Source organism: Dromaius novaehollandiae, chromosome 1 (assembly GCF_036370855.1).
Source record: "Dromaius novaehollandiae isolate bDroNov1 chromosome 1, bDroNov1.hap1, whole genome shotgun sequence".
Taxonomy (NCBI): domain Eukaryota; kingdom Metazoa; phylum Chordata; class Aves; order Casuariiformes; family Dromaiidae; genus Dromaius; species Dromaius novaehollandiae.
The window spans coordinates 154413651-154435790 of NC_088098.1; the positions used below are offsets into that span (position 1 = coordinate 154413651).

General features: G+C 51.9%; 1 long non-coding RNA gene across 1 annotated transcript; it reads left to right on the forward strand.

Moving 5' to 3' along the window:
* Positions 1-1860: 1860 nt before the first annotated feature.
* LOC135329952 (uncharacterized) lies at positions 1861-2496 on the forward strand. The gene is made up of 2 exons (XR_010391661.1): positions 1861-1920; positions 2115-2496. It is a non-coding gene; the product is annotated as an uncharacterized LOC135329952 (long non-coding RNA).
* The last annotated feature ends 19644 nt before the right edge of the window (positions 2497-22140 follow it).

The following is a 22140-nucleotide window of genomic DNA, read 5'->3' on the forward strand; positions in this document are numbered from 1 at the left end:
TTCCCTGCAAGCTAACACCTGGTTTCACTGGGGAGTGGGAACTTTGGAATGAGAGGTACAGGACAAGGGGACAAGAAGGCCCCTCAAAGAAGGCACTCCGTGCACGATGCCCCAACAGCTCCCCCATTGCCCCTTTCTGGGCCCTTTGAAATAAGCAGGAGGTCCTGAAAAACAGGGCTCTTTCTGCACGTCTTTAACAGCAATGACTTGCAAAGGCTAGGAAAACAAATGGAGTGCAGTCAGTGTGTGGTTTTTTTCTCTCCAGATTGCACCAAAACCTGCCTATTGCTTCCCCTCTGGGGAGAAGACGGACACTCGAAGGAAGAGACTGTGCCCCTCTGGCAGGGGAGCAAGCACTTGGTCTCACCTGGGGAGACTAAACAGCTGTCCGTAGTAGCCTCGCAGTAGTTCTTCTGTCCTGTGAACCAGCAGCTTTCCAGAGATGGGATGTGTAGCTCATCCATCCTCCACCCAGACACACCTAGCTAGACATGGTCACTAAACTTACTGCCTGTTGAGGACTAGTGCCTACAGAGCAGCAAAACAGAACAGCAAAACATGAAGCCCCAGAAGTTACACCTACTCATCAGCTATTTAAAAGAAAAAAAAATTCTGAGGGGCACCTGGCAGAAGTGAGCAAGTATTGGCAGCTGTGTGCACGTGCAGAGGATGGGTTCATGACGCTGCTAGATGCAAAAGAGCCAAGAGGGATTTGGGAGGGCTTCAGCGATGTGTCCCAGGGTGCTTGGTGTGGCAAAGTGGTTTTTGATCTTCTCATGGCACCCACTACTGCACATCGTGCCAGTGGGCAAATTTTAAAGTACTAGGGCATCGGAAGTGTTTTACAACAAGACGAGAGTGGCTTTCTGAAGATGACTTTTGTCTCTGGTGTGTGGAAGTTATTGCAATGAGTGTGTCAGAGATGTGCATATAAACCTTTGTGGATCCTGTGAGGTAGCCTCCCTTCCCACACCACGCAGCTCCCAGGGATTTTGGAGCTTTGCCACGTGGGGACTGAGGCGGTTTTAACCCCACTGAGCACATGTTAGCAAACACGACTCCTAATCCACTCAATCTCCTGCCGTGTCCGCATCTCAGACCTTGCAGGGAGTCCCTCGAGGCCCTAAGCACAAAAGGTGCACCGAGTGGGATCCCTGCTGTGAAAGGAGGCCCAAAGTGATGCCCTGATTCAGGGGTCGGGCAGGAGGGAAGCTTCTCCGTCCTTCTGCATGCTGTCTGCCCGAGCAGTGCTGAGGCTTTCCCTCTCTCTGATTCTTCATAGAGCTTCCAAGCGTGTCACAGCCTGGAGAAGCCCCCCACGGCAGGAAATACTCCTTTTTTCCAGTGCACCGAGGTACTGAGCAGTCTTGCGGGGATGCCTAAGTGAGAGATAAGTCCTGGAAACGTGGAGCATGCAAGTTGTGTTTGGAAGAGCAGAGGGCAGAGGAAGGGGAGGTGGTGCCTGTGTGGGAGAAAGGGCAAAGGGAGAGAGCCAGGTTCAGGTGTCTCCTTGGCCACAGGCAGACTCAGAGGAGCCCGCTCTGCCTGCTGGCCAGCACAGTTTGGGGTAGCACTGGTTCAGACTTTCACCGGCCAGTGGGCTCTTGCCCATGAGAAGTGTCGATGAACTTTCTTGTCCACCGGTGCCAAGAGGCCAGAATTAGTGACAGTAACAACACGGGATGTAAAATTGCCTGGGAATCCCAACCACACACTGAGATTATCAGTCCTGCAGAACCCAGGGATGTATGGGATTGTCTCCTTTCCTCCAGGTCTTGGTGGTGACAAAGATGCCGAGGCTGCAGCTCCTAAAGGCCGACAAAAGCAGCGTTTGGTCCTGAGTGCCGCAGTCTTGGGTTTCGTACTGTTTGTCGTCCTGCTGATGTGTATAGTTACTTTCTGGCTGAGGAAGAGAAAGCAGTGAGTTGTTCTTTTCCGACGTTCTTTCTATTTTCTGTGTTTTAGCAACAAAGCATGTGTAGGGATAGTGTTGTGGAGTGCCTGGTGAGCTGTTGAGAGGACTCTGTTGAGACGTCTGCTGTTAGCTTTCCTAAGCAGACTCTTCCTTCCTAGCAGTGAGTGCTCTTTCCTGAAAGCCATTCTCGTTGTTGCAGAGAAGCGGTACCAGCTAACCCTGCCGCTGCCTCCAACAGAGGGGAGTCAAGCACAGAGGAAGGCAGAGCAAAACCAGGGAGTGACAGAGAAAAGGATGAGCTCACCCTAGAAAATGAAAATCTGAACAACAGCTCCAGTCGCCTTCCGGTGAACTTTGCAACAGAGCTTTCCCAGTTATTTAATGCCACAAATTCAGAAAGTTCATTTCAGCCTACATGCCAGAACACCTCAGATGGTGATTATGACTCTTCCTCAGATATCTGCATTCCCCGGGATTTACCCCAAGCCGATCATTCCAAGTGCGTGTGCTTTCATTACCAACAGGGATATTGTACTTCAGATGCATATTCCGAATAGAATAATAAAAATGGTGGGCTAGAATGGTGCGAGTCCTTGGCTGTTTTGGTCCTCTGTGTCTGGGTGTAATGCGCAGCGCTTACGGCAGGGTTGGATGAGGGAGAGGAGCTGTCAGGGAGTTGCCCTCCCTCAGGGGCTGCCCTCGGTGCCATCATCAATGTAGTTTCCCAGCTTGGGCTGTCATTAAGGTTTCATTCATCCGAATGGGGGAGCGTGGATGAGACATGGCATGCAAATGGTTATCCGTGAACTCACTGGGAGTGCTGCACTGAATCCTGGTGGATTTGGGGACTGAGAGGGGAAGGAGGTGCTGTGAAGGATGGCTGTGCAGCTCTGAGCAATGAGTTAGAGGAGTGCTAAAGTGAGACCAGAGGCTGCTGGGGGTTCGCGCAATGGTCCTCTGTGCGCAGAAACTGAATGTCTTCAAGTAGAGAAAAGGGAGAGGGGGCTGGTTGGGCAAGAGAGCAAAAAGGACTGTGATAGGAAGAACAGTACTGGCCTTAAAAATGGCACAAAGACGCACAGAAATGGCATTGCTCTGCTCCCAAACACTCAAACCATGAATACGAGCGGTAAGGCAGAAAAGAGAATACAGCTGTATTTGGAGGAAAGCCCAGGATCCTATGTGCTCTCTCTGAACGGGGCCCAGGTAGACTCTTACCTTTCCAGAGGATCACAGGCAAACAGTTGCCACCTCTGAAAACATGTCACCCCTATTGCCAGCTTGCAGGAGAGGGCGAGGAGTAAAGGCCCTTGTAGGATCCAATAGGAAGGCCATGGCAGGAAGGTGCAGCCCCAGCACCTGCAGTGTCCCTGGGGAAGCTCACAGAGCCCTGAGAAACCTGGTGAGGGAAGGGCATAGGCGAGGAAAGGCAAGCAGTGAGATTTGCGCATGTTTCTTAGGGGGCCCAGCAACCCTTTGCCTCTGGGATCGGAAGAACCAGCTCCTCCCTCTTCCCTGCATGTTCATCAAGTGCTGCAGGATTTGCTCTGTGCGCTGCACTAAGGGACAGGCATTCAAGCGGCAGTTTCATTTTCCTCTCACGAGGCTCAGCCAAGCAAGGCCTAGGAACACACCACTCCCGAGAGCAGCAGGAGGCCTCCAGAAACACAGAAGCCAAAGCCTAATTCTGCCACAGGCTCCTGGAGAGGCGGGGGAAAATCCCACCTCCTCAGTGGCTGGTTGAGAAACACCCCTGATGCCAGAGAGAGAGACATGACAGAGGCTGCCCAGGGAGGGACTGGCCATTAATTTACAGGCAAGAAGCGGAGAAGCAGATCTGATGGTGCAAATGGCCTGACAGAAGTGCTGCAAAGTGCTGTGCGCATGCTGAGCAGGTGCTGAGTTGCCACTCTAATGCTCTGAGATCACTGTGCCCAGACAAGGTGCAATGCAAAGAGGGATGAGAAAGGGCTGAAAGCAGCCCCAAGAGCTCCAGGTCAAGCGCAGTATTAGTATCATTCAAAATGTCGCTGGCAGGATTTATTACTGCAGGCAACAGCTCCCAGAGAAGGTAAAAGGCCTGCTCTGTTGGGGGCATTGTGCAGGGAGGTTCTGAAGAAGGTTATGATTCACAAGGCACCCCCAATTTCTCCCGCATGAAGGTCCAGAGGTGAGCTCTGGGGAGGGTTTTGCTTTCCGGTGGACCTGGGCTCAACTCCCAAAAGGCTGCTGTGGCACATACGGCTGTGAGCCTCCTCTCTTTCTTTCTGGCATGCTAGGAGCTGATTGCACTGGGGAATGGGAACTTTGGAATGAGAGGTACAGGACAATGGGAGAAGAAGGCCCCTCAAAGAAGGCACTCTGTGCACGACACCCCAGCAGCTCCCCCATCGCCCCTTTCTGGGTCCTCCGAAATAAGCAGGAGGTCCTGAAAAAAAAGGAGTCTCTCTGCATGTCCTTAACAGCAATGACTTGCAAAGGCTAGGAAAACAAATGGAATGCAGTGGGAATGTGCTTTTTCTCACCAGATTACACCAAAACGTGCCTATTGCTTTCCCTGTGGGGAGAAGACGGACACTTGAATGAAGAGACTGTCCCCTCTGGCAGGGGAACAAGCGCTTGGTCTGCCATGGGAAGACTAAACAGCTGTCCGTAGCACTCTCGCAGTAGTTCTCCTCTACTGTGAACGAGCAGCTTTCCAGAGACGGGATGTGTAGCTCATCCATCCTCCACCCAGACACACCTAGCTAGACACGGTCACTAAACTTATTGCCTGTTGAGGACTAGTGCCTACAGACTACTGAACAGAGCAGCAAAACATGAAGCCCCAGAAGTTACACCTACTCATCAGCCATTTAGAAGGAAAAAAAAAATTCTGAGGGGCACCTGGCAGAAGTGAGCAAGTTTTGGCAGCTGTGTGCACATGCAGAGCATGGGTTCTTGACGTGCTTTCCTCCTCCTGCTCGCCTCTTCCTCTTGGGATGCACTTACACCCCTTAGCCCTACAGAGAGACCAAAGGAGGAAGAGCGGCATCATCATATGATGCAAGAGACTCGCTGGGCCCACAGAGGCCCCTGGCTAAACCACCATGTTCACACAAGCCAAGCATCGCCAGAGCGAGCCAAACACGAAGCCTCTGCTATTGCAGCTCTCAGTCCACGAAGCCTCTGCTACTGCAGCTCTCAGTCCACTCAGCACCTGTGCAGCACATGAGACTATTCAAGGTGTGTTAATGAGCTTTACAAAGCCTTTACAAGGGCAAGTTGCAGGACTTGTTTGCACATTCTTCATAGGAAGAGAGCAATCTGAGGGTAACCCAGCAGGTGAGTCTCACTCCAGCACCATACTTCCCACGGACAAGCAGTAGGGATACATAACACAGGACTGTTGAACTGAAATGGTTTTAGACGGAGTTTGAGCAGCTGTTCTGAGAAAGCCCCGAGGCGAAGTTGGAGGGCAAGTGTGACAGGACTGGGGCATTTGTGACTCCGTCTCTGCTGCTCACCTACAGAAGAGGATGTCTCTGTTGCAGAAGGGTAGTGCCAAGATAACCGTCAATGGCCTAACTCTCTGGTATGCAGATAGTAAATGTTCTGGAAGTAGGCAGATGTCTGGGGAGAGGAAGTCCTCTCTCTGGACAGCTGCCAAAGTGACTGCACCACTGTAGGCGAGCACTGAGACTGCTACAGAAGCAATTCTGTGCTTTCATGCAAGGCAGCACATGTCTTTGCCCACACACTCCCCTTTCTCGGGGGCACACACCCAGAGAAGCCACGCTGGCCTCCTTCAGCCAGCAAGAGCCACAAGGGCCTGGCCAGCATCCTAAACACCCGTGCTGTTGAACATGCAGCCAAAACAGAAGGTGGTGAACAACAGAGCTGTTATCTGCAAACAGCTGCTCCACGGCAAAGCAGAAGAAATGCCTCCCGGCATGGGGAAATAGGAACGCAGACCAAACTGCCTTCGAGGAAAAAACAAGTCCCTAACAATGGGAGATGGTTCCTGCTTGAAAACTCTGGGACGAGGAAAATTGGTTACCTGCTCCCTCGCCTCAAAGGAGTCCGCAAGGCAGAACACCCAAAAACACTGGCTTGGAGTCAGTGAAGCACTCATTGGGGACAGAGAAATGACAGGAGAGGAAATGGCATTTCCCAGGAAGAGGAAGGAAATGGAGTCATGCCATGAAGTCCCACAGACCAGCCCTGTGAATCACAGCAGACTCCACAAGAGCCTCTTTCCCAGCCCCCTCCAGAGGCAGAGGCGTTCTTTGCCTCCTCAGGTCTAACAAAGCCCACAGCAAAGTACCTCAGAGCTGAAGAGCAGCCTTGGACTCTGCAAAGAAGGAAGCAACAAGCTCTGAGAAGAAACAAATACTGTGCCAGTGCCTGCATGTCCAGGCTTTCTTCCAAAGCCACCTCCTTGCCATTGGAAACTTTGGTCCTGCAGGAAGAGACGTACTTGCACCTCGGGCATATTAAACTCGTGTCCAGGAGGACAATTCACATCAGAGCCTGGGAACCGACAGAACCCCCCTGCATGCTAGTTACATCCAGGCTTGCACAACGGAGCCCTTCATGCTCCTCTGATGTCACTGTAGGAGCCGGGGGACACACGAGCCAAAACATGAGTAAAGACAGAAATGCCGTTTGCAGAAAGCTGCCTCCCTGCCTGTGCACATTCTTCTGGGCCACTGACTCCTTCCTCGCGGACCTTCCCTGCCTCCCCTGCACCCAAGCTTTTGCAGCTCGGAAATCACTCGACATCACCTTGAATGGACAGGAGGAAATGGAATCCATGGACTTGGAACAGAGGAGCTTGTGCTTGAGACACAGGGTCAGTGCTTCTGCTGGGAAATGCAGGGGGAGGTGGCTGGGCAGACTCAGCTCTGCTGCTCCACCACAGCCCATGAATCCCAAACCTACCAGAAGACATGAAGAATGGAGGAAACTCCCTGCCCTTCCGTTCTCTTTCCTGCCCTTCCCAAAGGTGCTGTTGCCCTGATCACCCGGGCCGCCAACACTCACCTCTCTCTCAGAGAGACACGTCCAGGCCAATACCTTCTTGCTAAGACTACAAGCCATCACTTGACTAAACCGCAACTGTCCCAGCTCTTCAAAGCACACACTGCTATGAAAACTACGCTCGCCGGCCACCATAACAGGGTCCGACCATAGGTTGCCGCTGAGAAGTTCGGAGCCAAATCAAAGCAAATTCAATACAATTTAATGATGGACGTGCAGGAATTACAGCTCAAGCTGGCTGCCTCCCAAGAGGCACCCTGAACTAAGAAATCCCTGGGCAATTATACCCTCACAATCTAAGCTCCCCACCCCTCATGCAAAGCTTCAGACCAATCATCATATTTGGTTCTGGGGACTTCCTGTTCTTCAGTGGGTCCCACTGCTGTCTCTAGGCAGCCTGGCTTTCCTGATCTTTACTGTGGCAGCTTCTGCTGATGGACTTACCTTCCTCGTAAGCTTCCTTATCTTTCCACCTTGAACTGGTCCTGGGGCCCTTCCTTACTGGGCTAGATAAAAGTTCCTCATGTTATCTGAGAGCAGCCTAAGGCTTCAGCAAATTTAGCTACTCATGCTAAGCAAGGTTTATATAAGTTGTGCTAAGTGGTTACCTCTAGACAGTTCCAGCTCAATATTTTTTAACAGTCTTCCCTTTGTTTCTATTAAGCATCCCTGCTAATACTTTAGACAGAGTTCTCAAAGGCTTTCAAGGCATGCTGTCACTTTCCATAATCTAATGTACAATATGATCATAAGTAATAGGCATAACATGGTTAAACTTAACACAACTACTCCTGGGCGCAACAGGTGAGTATGAATCCCTGTTGCAGTTGGTGACATCCCAGAAGAGTTTCCCACCCATGATGTGCTCTGTCCTGCTTCACCCTTTCCAAGATGTCCTGTATCTCTTCCGTATCATGATGAGCGGTGACTAGAATTTTCTGTCCATTGTTTTGGATGCGTTCTGGCAGTTGACGCAGGTCATCATGTTGCAGCAGTTTCTCCACCAATGTAAGATTCATCCCGCTGGGGGTAGGCAGTCAATCTTACTTAACTCAATGTGCAATTAGATTGTAACAGTGGATAAGATGTACCAGGAGCTGTATAATTAAAGTCGCATCGCATAATTTTGGTAAAGTTACCAACACAAATATTTGAGTGATTACTTGTATTTACAGCAATGTTCTCTATGAATATAAGACTACAAAGGATTCTCATACATACACAGCCTTTCCCAATATATACAAGTACAGTTCATCACCAAAATAAGAACATAGTATGACAGTATAGGGCCTGTCCCATTTAGGTTCTAACTGGGATTTTCCTAAAAATACTTTAACTAAAACTTCATCCCCAGGCTGTATACTAGGCACTTGTATTTCAGGTGATGTGGATTGATACCACTGAGCGTATTTTTTAAGATTTTTCAAACCCCTTTTTGCATACTTAGAACACACTGGCTTAGTCGTTCCTCTCTGTCTAACAGGCTGCTCTTAGCTGGAATAGAAGTCCCTCGTGTAGCTAAAGGTCTCCCACAGAGAATTTCTGCTGGTGGTAGTCCTAGAGGTAGTTGTGGAGCATTTCATACGTCCCACAGAGCTAAGTTTAGGGCTTCTGGCCATTTTAGGCCACTGCGTGTGCATACCTTTGCGATTTTTTCTTGTAATGTCCTCTTCATTCTTTTGACCTCTCCTGAAGACTGTGGGTGGTAGGGAGTAGGTAGGTTTCTCTCTATTCCTAGGAATTTATATAACTGATTGACTATGTCTGCCGTAGAATGAGCGCCCCTGTCTGAATCAATGGCTTCTGGAACCCCATACCTGCGTATGATTTCTTTCAGTAAGGCTTTTACTCCTCCCCCTGCGTCGGCCTTTCTTGTTGGGAAAGCTTCTACCCAGCCTGATAACTGATCTACCATCACTAACAAGTGTTTGTACCCATCGGTGGAAGGCATAGCTGCGTAATCTATTGGTAGCCTTTGAAAAGGGAAGCAGGCCCACGGTCGTCCCCCTAACTCTGAGCTTGGTTTGTTGCTTGAGAACTTTTGGCAGGCTGGGCAGCTATTGCTTCTTCTTTTTGCAGCCACGTAAATTCCTGCACTGGCCAGGACCTTCTGTACTTGCTTAGCTACCGCCTCTGCTCCCCCATGAGCTTTCTTGTGAAACCACCTAGCTATAGGAATTACTTTTTTTCTTTTCTTTTTTTTGGTAGAATTGGTTTTCCTCCAATTGTCCATATTCCATCATCATTTTGCTCTGCTTCCCACTATTCCTATTGTTTCTTCTCTTCCACGGAGCAGGCCTTTTCATACATGGTTCTGGGGTATATTACATTTGGCCATTCACTTTGGTTCATCATTGGAACTGCCACCATACGTCCTCTCAGAGGTTGTTGGGCTGCAGCCTTCGCAGTGGCGTCAGCTAAAGCATTTCCTTTACTGATTTCTGTAGTGTCTTTAGGATGGGCTGGGCAGTGTATTACAGCAATTTCTTTGGGCCTTTGGACTGCTTCCAGCCAATTACATATTTCTTCTCCACTAGCTGTTTTCTTTCCTGATGACATTTAAAAAAATCCTCGTTCTTTTCAAAAGGCATATCGAGAGTTATCATTTTAAAGGATCCATACATCCTTTCTGGATTTTCTCGGTATGACCCAGCAGACTCCTTCCAATTCATTAAATCTGGAGTTGAAAAAGGCACCTTCACATCTACAGGCGGTCCCTCTGGTCCCACTGCTTGACGCAGCGGGGCCTGAATCACAGCGTTTTGCTGAGCCCGAGTAGCCCGAGTTCTGCCTGCAGTCGGGCTAAATGCCTCACTTCCCTCATCTCTGCCATCGACACTACCTTGATCTCTTTCCGGAGAGACCAATAGCTGTGCATCCTCTTCCTCATCGCCCACTTTTAAACAACTTTTCCCAATGCTACCAGCAGAGCAACACCGAGGCACTTACTCTTTGTCTTCCATCATCATTAACACATTTCAGTCAGAGACCAACAGCTTACATTTTTTTCTTGTTCCATGATCGCTTCTCAAAGAGAAAAACAAATCGACCTAGGGGACCTCATCGCATTTCTTCTGTCTTCTGCAAAACAACGTACGTTGCAAAATTGTATTATAGTTCAGCGTTCCCATTTCTGGCCATTTTTTCTCATCCTCCAGTTTCAGAGGTGCGCAAGCCTGGGGGCTCGGTGGTTTCCCACAAATCAAGCACACCCCCCTGCCTTTTCAAGTAGCATTTATACAAACACACTGCAAGGTTTGCAACTTTCCCTTTTACACTGATTGGGTAGTAATTTACAGACAATTATAATACTGCTTACACACCATTTTACCACTACGCATGCTCCGGGGAGGGGTCTTCACCCGGGTGGTGCAGGGCTTTTTGACCTGTGGGCGTGATTTTTTGTATTACATGGAGGACAGGTCAGTTAGGGATACATGAACTCTTTTGCCAAACTGGCAATACATAGCTAGAAATAAAACATTTTGATGTAATGTTTCTTTAGGGCTTTAGCAGTTCCAGGATGTCCTGGGTTAAAGAATGCTGCTTCTCCGAAAAGAGAGAGTGCGCTTCTCCTAATCTGCCTCCTTTAAAGAGCAGGAACCTTCTTCCTGAGCTTCCAGGGTTGTCTTGTAAGAGGAGCACTCGGGGCAAGGCCCAGGCCCAGGCCCAGGAGAGCTCTGCTTGCTTCGGGTGCTGCGCAAAGCCCAAGGAGGCCTGAAATGTTGGTCCCAAAGCAAAGGGGACAGAAGGAGTGGTGCCAGCAAGAATGGAGGACTCTGAATCCCAGCTGGACGGGGGCTGAGAGATGGGGCACAGGCTTGGCACTGGAGCCCCCCCACTTGTCAGCAGCTGCCCCTGGGCCAGCTCCAGAAGGGCAGAGCTGCAGCTGGGGCTGGGGCTGGAGCAGAGCGGCGGCAGCGGGGGCGGGAAGGAGAGCAGCGAGCGAGGCCGGATCCGGCAGGCGCTGGCGCGGAGCTGCCGAGCAGCGAGGCGAGCGCAGGGCCGCGAGCGTGTGGGCAGAGAGCCGGGCTGCCCCCGAGGGGCTCCTCGAGGGCGGCGGCAGCACCCCCGGCCGCCAGCATGCCCGGGCTGCCCGCACAGGGCGGCGGCGGCGCGCGGAGGGAGCGCGGGCCGCGGCGGGGGTGCGCGGCCCCCTGCGCCCCCGCGGAGGCGCGCGGAGGGCGCCCCTGAGCTCACAGAGGGGCCGCGCGCTGCGCTGCGCTGCGCGGTGTTGCGTTGTGCTGCGTTGTGCTGCGGGGCAGTGCGGTGTTTTGCGCTGCGCTGCGTTGGGCTGCGGGGCGGTGCAGTGCGTTGTGCCGCGCCGCGTTCCGCAGACGCCGCTCCGCGCGCGTTGCTCGAGGGCGCCGGCGGCGGGCGGCTGCTGGCGGCGGGCAGCATGGTGCGAGCGCGGGGGGCGTCCGGCCCCGGGTGCCGCCTGCTGCTGCTGCTCGGCCTCCTGGCGGCCCTGCGTGCCCGGGACAGCCGGGCTGCTCCGCGGGCAGCGCCGGGCCCAGGTAGGGCGGGCGGGCGGGCGGGCGGCGACGGAGGCAGCCTGGGGGCCGCGGGGCCGGCTGGCGAGCGGCCGGGGCGGCGGGAGGCGGCGGCCGGGGCCAGGAGCCGGGAGCCGGGAGCGGCTCGGCGAGGCTTGTGGGGCCGCGGGGAGGGGGGTGCGCTGGGGGGCGCCGGGGTCTGGGGGCGAGAGCTGTGCCTGGAGCAGCGCCTGGCGCTGGGTGACGGGAGCTGTTGTCCCCGCGGGTGGTTGCAGCGGTGGCTGCTGGTGATGCTGGTGCTTGGCCGGATGCAGGACCGAAGGCTTGGGAAGATGCTGGAGGTGAGTCCTCGGGGGACCTGACCTTCCCTTCCCTTCCCTGGCAAGACCAGAAGCATGCCTTTCCTGCCGCCGCTTTGGCCTTTCGGTGGCCGGGGAGCTCTTGTGCCCGCGCAGGGTAAACGATCTTTCGTGTCATCTGGTGCTGAGAGTTGCCCCTTTGCAGAGTGCTGTCCGTTAGAGAGCTCCCTGCAAGAAGGTGCTGAGGGCCTGTGTGTTTGTCCTGGGGGTGCTTGGGGCCTGTGGTATAGCGCCTGGATGCAGGATTGGGAGAGCTGCCAGATCCCAGCCAACAGGTCCCCCCCGGCTCCTCTGCACTTGTGAGGCTCTCGACCCACATGTGTGACCTGGGGAAGGCTTCCGAGATCTGCACTGGGAGCTTTGGCGCGCAAAGCACTTGCCGAGTCCCCCGAGCCTGTGCTGCTTCCAGTGCCTGCTGCAAAGCCAGGGGACATGATGGGGTTGAGCCTACAGCTTGTGTGAAGTCCAGGGCACCCTTTCCCCCAGCAGCTCCATGCCCGCTGAGATTTATGCCCCTATGGTGGCACTGCAGGCACCTGCTAAGTGCTCGCCAGATGCACCTGAGTGGAAGTGTGGTGTAATTTTATGCTCCCTGTCGTTCACCACCATTCGAATCAGAAGAAGAGTGTGGAAATATGTACTGAGAACTGCTATGTGAACCCATGTGTGTTTGGTTACAGATGAGGCTGTGGTTGAAGGTTATCCCAGTTCTCGCCTGGATCCCGTTGTTGAGGCTCGGGGTCTTCCCAGGCGTACGTAGTCACCTTTTCCTTACCTGCAAGAATAAGAACGTCCTTTGTAGTATGTAGTTCGTGTGCAACTGTACATGGTGCTTCCTCTTCAGGTGGTCCAAGAGTTGCTGAGCCTCGCAGGGGTGCCAGGGGTAAGTTGTGAGCATTCCTTTACTTTGAGAGCTGCCAGGTGCCAGGCAAAAGGTGACACCTGTCACCTTTGAGACTCTTGACCTGCAAATATGTCCCATGTCATTGCCTGGCCCCCCTTCCATTCAGTGCAACTGCTGTGTGGAGAAGGAAACCTTGTCACCAATGCGTTCGGTTTGTGCTCTGCCTATAGGCGATGGTTACCGAACTTTTCGGCAGTATCCAGTTCTCGTGCCTCGGGAGGATCCCTGGGGTAAGTAGTCAAGCTTTATTCACTTGACAGAATAAGCTTTTACCTTTGAAAATGTTCTTCATATGGCAGAGACCTGAGTAAGTCCTTGGCTGCTGCTCAGACACTCCCAAGAGTAGAGTGGGACTTGGGAGGCCGTCAGCTATCTGCCGCGGTGTGCTTTTCCTTGGGAAGGCTTTGTGCTGCTCGCAGTGCCTACTGCAAAGGCCACAGGCTTGTTGGGGTGGAGTTACAGCTTGCGTGAACTCCAGGGCATCCTTTCCCCCAGCAGCTCTGTGCAGGCTTCAGTTTGTACCCGTACAAATCTGCAGAAGTATATGGCAACATATATATATAACAGGAACTGTTCCCATGTGTTTGGTTGAAGCTGTGGCCGTAGCGGATGGAGATCCCTCTTCTGCTCTGGAGCCTGGACTGGTGACTCCGGGACATCGTGGAGGTGAGCAGTCAGCAGATATTCAGCTGAAAAAATAAGCATTTCTTTTCTCGCTTTGTTGTGCCCTCCGGATGATGCCAAGGTCTGCAACAGCCGTGCCCTGCTGGCAGGCCAGAGAAACAGTTAGGGGTAGCGCTGGTTGAGTCTTGCACTGGCCAGTGGGCTTCTGTGCATGAGGAATGTAAACAACCCTTGTTGTCCTCCGGTGCTAAAGGTTCCCAGTTTGTAGAGTTCTGGCTTCCTTGGTGTACGTTAGAGACCTCCCCAGAAGAAAGCACCAAGGGGCTGCGTGTTTGTCCTGGGGGTGCTTGCGGGGTGTTGGATAGTGCGTTGACGGAGGATTTGGAGAGGCGCCAGGTCCCAGGCAGCAAGTGTCCCTGGCCCTCCTGCAGCTGGGAGACTCTCAACCTGCGTGCGTGTCCCCATTCCCCTTCCCGTCACTGCAATTCACTTCTGCAGAAGAGTGTGGCAACCTGTAATGAAAACTTGTCTGTGTTTGCTTACAGGTGTTCCTGTAGGCAGTGGCCTCCCAGCTTCTCATCCGGATGCCATTGTTGTGCCTCAGGGGCATGCCAGGGGTAAGTGGTCAGGATTGATTCCCTTCCAGGAATGAGCAGGATTTTTCACTATTTGATTCGTGGGCCATGTAGCTTACGTCCTTGGCCGACGCTGCTAGATGCAAAAGAGCCAAGAGGGATTTGGGAGGGCTTCAGCAATGTGTCCCAGGGTGCTTGGTGTGGCAAAGTGGTTTTTGATCTTCTCTTGGCGCCCACTACTGCACATCGTGCCAGTGGGCAAATTTTAAAGTACTAGGGCATCGGAAGTGTTCTACAGCAAGGCGAGAGCGGCTTTCTGAAGATGACTTTTGTCTCTGGTGTGTGGAAGTTATTGCAATGAGTGTGTCAGAGGTGTGCATATAAACCTTTGTGGATCCTGTGAGGTAGCCTCCCTTCCCACACCACGCAGCTCCCAGGGATTTTGGAGCTTTGCCACGTGGGGACTGAGGCGGTTTTAACCCCACTGAGCACATGTTAGCAAACACGACTCCTAATCCACTCAATCTCCTGCCGTGTCCGCATCTCAGACCTTGCAGGGAGTCCCTCGAGGCCCTAAGCACAAAAGGTGCACCGAGTGGGATCCCTGCTGTGAAAGGAGGCCCAAAGTGATGCCCTGATTCAGGGGTCGGGCAGGAGGGAAGCTTCTCCGTCCTTCTGCATGCTGTCTGCCCGAGCAGTGCTGAGGCTTTCCCTCTCTCTGATTCTTCATAGAGCTTCCAAGCGTGTCACAGCCTGGAGAAGCCCCCCACGGCAGGAAATACTCCTTTTTTCCAGTGCACCGAGGTACTGAGCAGTCTTGCGGGGATGCCTAAGTGAGAGATAAGTCCTGGAAACGTGGAGCATGCGAGTTGTGTTTGGAAGAGCAGAGGGCAGAGGAAGGGGAGGTGGTGCCTGTGTGGGAGAAAGGGCAAAGGGAGAGAGCCAGGTTCAGGTGTCTCCTTGGCCACAGGCAGACTCAGAGGAGCCCGCTCTGCCTGCTGGCCAGCACAGTTTGGGGTAGCACTGGTTCAGACTTTCACCGGCCAGTGGGCTCTTGCCCATGAGAAGTGTCGATGAACTTTCTTGTCCACCGGTGCCAAGAGGCCAGAATTAGTGACAGTAACAACACGGGATGTAAAATTGCCTGGGAATCCCAACCACACACTGAGATTATCAGTCCTGCAGAACCCAGGGATGTATGGGATTGTCTCCTTTCCTCCAGGTCTTGGTGGTGGCAAAGATGCCGAGGCTGCAGCTCCTAAAGGCCGACAAAAGCAGCGTTTGGTCCTGAGTGCCGCAGTCTTGGGTTCCGTACTGTTTGTCGTCCTGCTGATGTGTATAGTTACTTTCTGGCTGAGGAAGAGAAAGCAGTGAGTTGTTCTTTTCCGACGTTCTTTCTATTTTCTGTGTTTTAGCAACAAAGCATGTGTAGGGATAGTGTTGTGGAGTGCCTGGTGAGCTGTTGAGAGGACTCTGTTGAGACGTCTGCTGTTAGCTTTCCTAAGCAGACTCTTCCTTCCTAGCAGTGAGTGCTCTTTCCTGAAAGCCATTCTCGTTGTTGCAGAGAAGCGGTACCAGCTAACCCTGCCGCTGCCTCCAACAGAGGGGAGTCAAGCACAGAGGAAGGCAGAGCAAAACCAGGGAGTGACAGAGAAAAGGATGAGCTCACCCTAGAAAATGAAAATCTGAACAACAGCTCCAGTCGCCTTCCGGTGAACTTTGCAACAGAGCTTTCCCAGTTATTTAATGCCACAAATTCAGAAAGTTCATTTCAGCCTACATGCCAGAACACCTCAGATGGTGATTATGACTCTTCCTCAGATATCTGCATTCCCCGGGATTTACCCCAAGCCGATCATTCCAAGTGCGTGTGCTTTCATTACCAACAGGGATATTGTACTTCAGATGCATATTCCGAATAGAATAATAAAAATGGTGGGCTAGAATGGTGCGAGTCCTTGGCTGTTTTGGTCCTCTGTGTCTGGGTGTAATGCGCAGCGCTTACGGCAGGGTTGGATGAGGGAGAGGAGCTGTCAGGGAGTTGCCCTCCCTCAGGGGCTGCCCTCGGTGCCATCATCAATGTAGTTTCCCAGCTTGGGCTGTCATTAAGGTTTCATTCATCCGAATGGGGGAGCGTGGATGAGACATGGCACGCAAATGGTTATCCGTGAACTCACTGGGAGTGCTGCACTGAATCCTGGTGGATTTGGGGACTGAGAGGGGAAGGAGGTGCTGTGAAGGATGGCTGTGCAGCTCTGAGCAATGAGTTAGAGGAGTGCTAAAGTGAGACCAGAGGCTGCTGGGGGTTCGCGCAATGGTCCTCTGTGCGCAGAAGCTGAATGTCTTCAAGTAGAGAAAAGGGAGAGGGGGCTGGTTGGGCAAGAGAGCAAAAAGGACTGTGATAGGAAGAACAGTACTGGCCTTAAAAATGGCACAAAGACGCACAGAAATGGCATTGCTCTGCTCCCAAACACTCAAACCATGAATACAAGCGGTAAGGCAGAAAAGAGAATACAGCTGTATTTGGAGGAAAGCCCAGGATCCTATGTGCTCTCTCTGAACGGGGCCCAGGTAGACTCTTACCTTTCCAGAGGATCACAGGCAAACAGTTGCCACCTCTGAAAACATGTCACCCCTATTGCCAGCTTGCAGGAGAGGGCGAGGAGTAAAGGCCCTTGTAGGATCCAATAGGAAGGCCATGGCAGGAAGGTGCAGCCCCAGCACCTGCAGTGTCCCTGAGAAACCTGGTGAGGGAAGGGCATAGGCGAGGAAAGGCAAGCAGTGAGATTTGCGCATGTTTCTTAGGGGGCCCAGCAACCCTTTGCCTCTGGGATCGGAAGAACCAGCTCCTCCCTCTTCCCTGCATGTTCATCAAGTGCTGCAGGATTTGCTCTGTGCGCTGCACTAAGGGACAGGCATTCAAGCGGCAGTTTCATTTTCCTCTCACGAGGCTCAGCCAAGCAAGGCCTAGGAACACACCACTCCCGAGAGCAGCAGGAGGCCTCCAGAAACACAGAAGCCAAAGCCTAATTCTGCCACAGGCTCCTGGAGAGGCGGGGGAAAATCCCACCTCCTCAGTGGCTGGTTGAGAAACACCCCTGATGCCAGAGAGAGAGACATGACAGAGGCTGCCCAGGGAGGGACTGGCCATTAATTTACAGGCAAGAAGCGGAGAAGCAGATCTGATGGTGCAAATGGCCTGACAGAAGTGCTGCAAAGTGCTGTGCGCATGCTGAGCAGGTGCTGAGTTGCCACTCTAATGCTCTGAGATCACTGTGCCCAGACAAGGTGCAATGCAAAGAGGGATGAGAAAGGGCTGAAAGCAGCCCCAAGAGCTCCAGGTCAAGCGCAGTATTAGTATCATTCAAAATGTCGCTGGCAGGATTTATTACTGCAGGCAACAGCTCCCAGAGAAGGTAAAAGGCCTGCTCTGTTGGGGGCATTGTGCAGGGAGGTTCTGAAGAAGGTTATGATTCACAAGGCACCCCCAATTTCTCCCGCATGAAGGTCCAGAGGTGAGCTCTGGGGAGGGTTTTGCTTTCCGGTGGACCTGGGCTCAACTCCCAAAAGGCTGCTGTGGCACATACGGCTGTGAGCCTCCTCTCTTTCTTTCTGGCATGCTAGGAGCTGATTGCACTGGGGAATGGGAACTTTGGAATGAGAGGTACAGGACAATGGGAGAAGAAGGCCCCTCAAAGAAGGCACTCTGTGCACGACACCCCAGCAGCTCCCCCATCGCCCCTTTCTGGGTCCTCCGAAATAAGCAGGAGGTCCTGAAAAAAAAGGAGTCTCTCTGCATGTCCTTAACAGCAATGACTTGCAAAGGCTAGGAAAACAAATGGAATGCAGTGGGAATGTGCTTTTTCTCACCAGATTACACCAAAACGTGCCTATTGCTTTCCCTGTGGGGAGAAGACGGACACTTGAATGAAGAGACTGTCCCCTCTGGCAGGGGAACAAGCGCTTGGTCTCCCATGGGAAGACTAAACAGCTGTCCGTAGCAGTCTCGCAGTAGTTCTCCTCTACTGTGAACGAGCAGCTTTCCAGAGACGGGATGTGTAGCTCATCCATCCTCCACCCAGACACACCTAGCTAGACACGGTCACTAAACTTATTGCCTGTTGAGGACTAGTGCCTACAGACTACTGAACAGAGCAGCAAAACATGAAGCCCCAGAAGTTACACCTACTCATCAGCCATTTAGAAGGAAAAAAAAAATTCTGAGGGGCACCTGGCAGAAGTGAGCAAGTTTTGGCAGCTGTGTGCACATGCAGAGCATGGGTTCTTGACGTGCTTTCCTCCTCCTGCTCGCCTCTTCCTCTTGGGATGCACTTACACCCCTTAGCCCTACAGAGAGACCAAAGGAGGAAGAGCGGCAGCATCATATGATGCAAGAGACTCGCTGGGCCCACAGAGGCCCCTGGCTAAACCACCATGTTCACACAAGCCAAGCATCGCCAGAGCGAGCCAAACACGAAGCCTCTGCTATTGCAGCTCTCAGTCCACGAAGCCTCTGCTACTGCAGCTCTCAGTCCACTCAGCACCTGTGCAGCACATGAGACTATTCAAGGTGTGTTAATGAGCTTTACAAAGCCTTTACAAGGGCAAGTTGCAGGACTTGTTTGCACATTCTTCATAGGAAGAGAGCAATCTGAGGGTAACCCAGCAGGTGAGTCTCACTCCAGCACCATACTTCCCACGGACAAGCAGTAGGGATACATAACACAGGACTGTTGAACTGAAATGGTTTTAGACGGAGTTTGAGCAGCTGTTCTGAGAAAGCCCCGAGGCGAAGTTGGAGGGCAAGTGTGACAGGACTGGGGCATTTGTGACTCCGTCTCTGCTGCTCACCTACAGAAGAGGATGTCTCTGTTGCAGAAGGGTAGTGCCAAGATAACCGTCAATGGCCTAACTCTCTGGTATGCAGATAGTAAATGTTCTGGAAGTAGGCAGATGTCTGGGGAGAGGAAGTCCTCTCTCTGGACAGCTGCCAAAGTGACTGCACCACTGTAGGCGAGCACTGAGACTGCTACAGAAGCAATTCTGTGCTTTCATGCAAGGCAGCACATGTCTTTGCCCACACACTCCCCTTTCTCGGGAGCACACACCCAGAGAAGCCACGCTGGCCTCCTTCAGCCAGCAAGAGCCACAAGGGCCTGGCCAGCATCCTAAACACCCGTGCTGTTGAACATGCAGCCAAAACAGAAGGTGGTGAACAACAGAGCTGTTATCTGCAAACAGCTGCTCCACGGCAAAGCAGAAGAAATGCCTCCCGGCATGGGGAAATAGGAACGCAGACCAAACTGCCTTCGAGGAAAAAACAAGTCCCTAACAATGGGAGATGGTTCCTGCTTGAAAACTCTGGGACGAGGAAAATTGGTTACCTGCTCCCTCGCCTCAAAGGAGTCCGCAAGGCAGAACACCCAAAAACACTGGCTTGGAGTCAGTGAAGCACTCATTGGGGACAGAGAAATGACAGGAGAGGAAATGGCATTTCCCAGGAAGAGGAAGGAAATGGAGTCATGCCATGAAGTCCCACAGACCAGCCCTGTGAATCACAGCAGACTCCACAAGAGCCTCTTTCCCAGCCCCCTCCAGAGGCAGAGGCGTTCTTTGCCTCCTCAGGTCTAACAAAGCCCACAGCAAAGTACCTCAGAGCTGAAGAGCAGCCTTGGACTCTGCAAAGAAGGAAGCAACAAGCTCTGAGAAGAAACAAATACTGTGCCAGTGCCTGCATGTCCAGGCTTTGTTCCAAAGCCACCTCCTTGCCATTGGAAACTTTGGTCCTGCAGGAAGAGACGTACTTGCACCTCGGGCATATTAAACTCGTGTCCAGGAGGACAATTCACATCAGAGCCTGGGAACCGACAGAACCCCCCTGCATGCTAGTTACATCCAGGCTTGCACAACGGAGCCCTTCATGCTCCTCTGATGTCACTGTAGGAGCCGGGGGACACACGAGCCAAAACATGAGTAAAGACAGAAATGCCGTTTGCAGAAAGCTGCCTCCCTGCCTGTGCACATTCTTCTGGGCCACTGACTCCTTCCTCGCGGACCTTCCCTGCCTCCCCTGCACCCAAGCTTTTGCAGCTCGGAAATCACTCGACATCACCTTGAATGGACAGGAGGAAATGGAATCCATGGACTTGGAACAGAGGAGCTTGTGCTTGAGACACAGGGTCAGTGCTCCTGCTGGGAAATGCAGGGGGAGGTGGCTGGGCAGACTCAGCTCTGCTGCTCCACCACAGCCCATGAATCCCAAACCTACCAGAAGACATGAAGAATGGAGGAAACTCCCTGCCCTTCCGTTCTCTTTCCTGCCCTTCCCAAAGGTGCTGTTGCCCTGATCACCCGGGCCGCCAACACTCACCTCTCTCTCAGAGAGACACGTCCAGGCCAATACCTTCTTGCTAAGACTACAAGCCATCACTTGACTAAACCGCAACTGTCCCAGCTCTTCAAAGCACACACTGCTATGAAAACTACGCTCGCCGGCCACCATAACAGGGTCCGACCATAGGTTGCCGCTGAGAAGTTCGGAGCCAAATCAAAGCAAATTCAATACAATTTAATGATGGACGTGCAGGAATTACAGCTCAAGCTGGCTGCCTCCCAAGAGGCACCCTGAACTAAGAAATCCCTGGGCAATTATACCCTCACAATCTAAGCTCCCCACCCCTCATGCAAAGCTTCAGACCAATCATCATATTTGGTTCTGGGGACTTCCTGTTCTTCAGTGGGTCCCACTGCTGTCTCTAGGCAGCCTGGCTTTCCTGATCTTTACTGTGGCAGCTTCTGCTGATGGACTTACCTTCCTCGTAAGCTTCCTTATCTTTCCACCTTGAACTGGTCCTGGGGCCCTTCCTTACTGGGCTAGATAAAAGTTCCTCATGTTATCTGAGAGCAGCCTAAGGCTTCAGCAAATTTAGCTACTCATGCTAAGCAAGGTTTATATAAGTTGTGCTAAGTGGTTACCTCTAGACAGTTCCAGCTCAATATTTTTTAACAGTCTTCCCTTTGTTTCTATTAAGCATCCCTGCTAATACTTTAGACAGAGTTCTCAAAGGCTTTCAAGGCATGCTGTCACTTTCCATAATCTAATGTACAATATGATCATAAGTAATAGGCATAACATGGTTAAACTTAACACAACTACTCCTGGGCGCAACAGGTGAGTATGAATCCCTGTTGCAGTTGGTGACATCCCAGAAGAGTTTCCCACCCATGATGTGCTCTGTCCTGCTTCACCCTTTCCAAGATGTCCTGTATCTCTTCCGTATCATGATGAGCGGTGACTAGAATTTTCTGTCCATTGTTTTGGATGCGTTCTGGCAGTTGACGCAGGTCATCATGTTGCAGCAGTTTCTCCACCAATGTAAGATTCATCCCGCTGGGGGTAGGCAGTCAATCTTACTTAACTCAATGTGCAATTAGATTGTAACAGTGGATAAGATGTACCAGGAGCTGTATAATTAAAGTCGCATCGCATAATTTTGGTAAAGTTACCAACACAAATATTTGAGTGATTACTTGTATTTACAGCAATGTTCTCTATGAATATAAGACTACAAAGGATTCTCATACATACACAGCCTTTCCCAATATATACAAGTACAGTTCATCACCAAAATAAGAACATAGTATGACAGTATAGGGCCTGTCCCATTTAGGTTCTAACTGGGATTTTCCTAAAAATACTTTAACTAAAACTTCATCCCCAGGCTGTATACTAGGCACTTGTATTTCAGGTGATGTGGATTGATACCACTGAGCGTATTTTTTAAGATTTTTCAAACCCCTTTTTGCATACTTAGAACACACTGGCTTAGTCGTTCCTCTCTGTCTAACAGGCTGCTCTTAGCTGGAATAGAAGTCCCTCGTGTAGCTAAAGGTCTCCCACAGAGAATTTCTGCTGGTGGTAGTCCTAGAGGTAGTTGTGGAGCATTTCATACGTCCCACAGAGCTAAGTTTAGGGCTTCTGGCCATTTTAGGCCACTGCGTGTGCATACCTTTGCGATTTTTTCTTGTAATGTCCTCTTCATTCTTTTGACCTCTCCTGAAGACTGTGGGTGGTAGGGAGTAGGTAGGTTTCTCTCTATTCCTAGGAATTTATATAACTGATTGACTATGTCTGCCGTAGAATGAGCGCCCCTGTCTGAATCAATGGCTTCTGGAACCCCATACCTGCGTATGATTTCTTTCAGTAAGGCTTTTACTCCTCCCCCTGCGTCGGCCTTTCTTGTTGGGA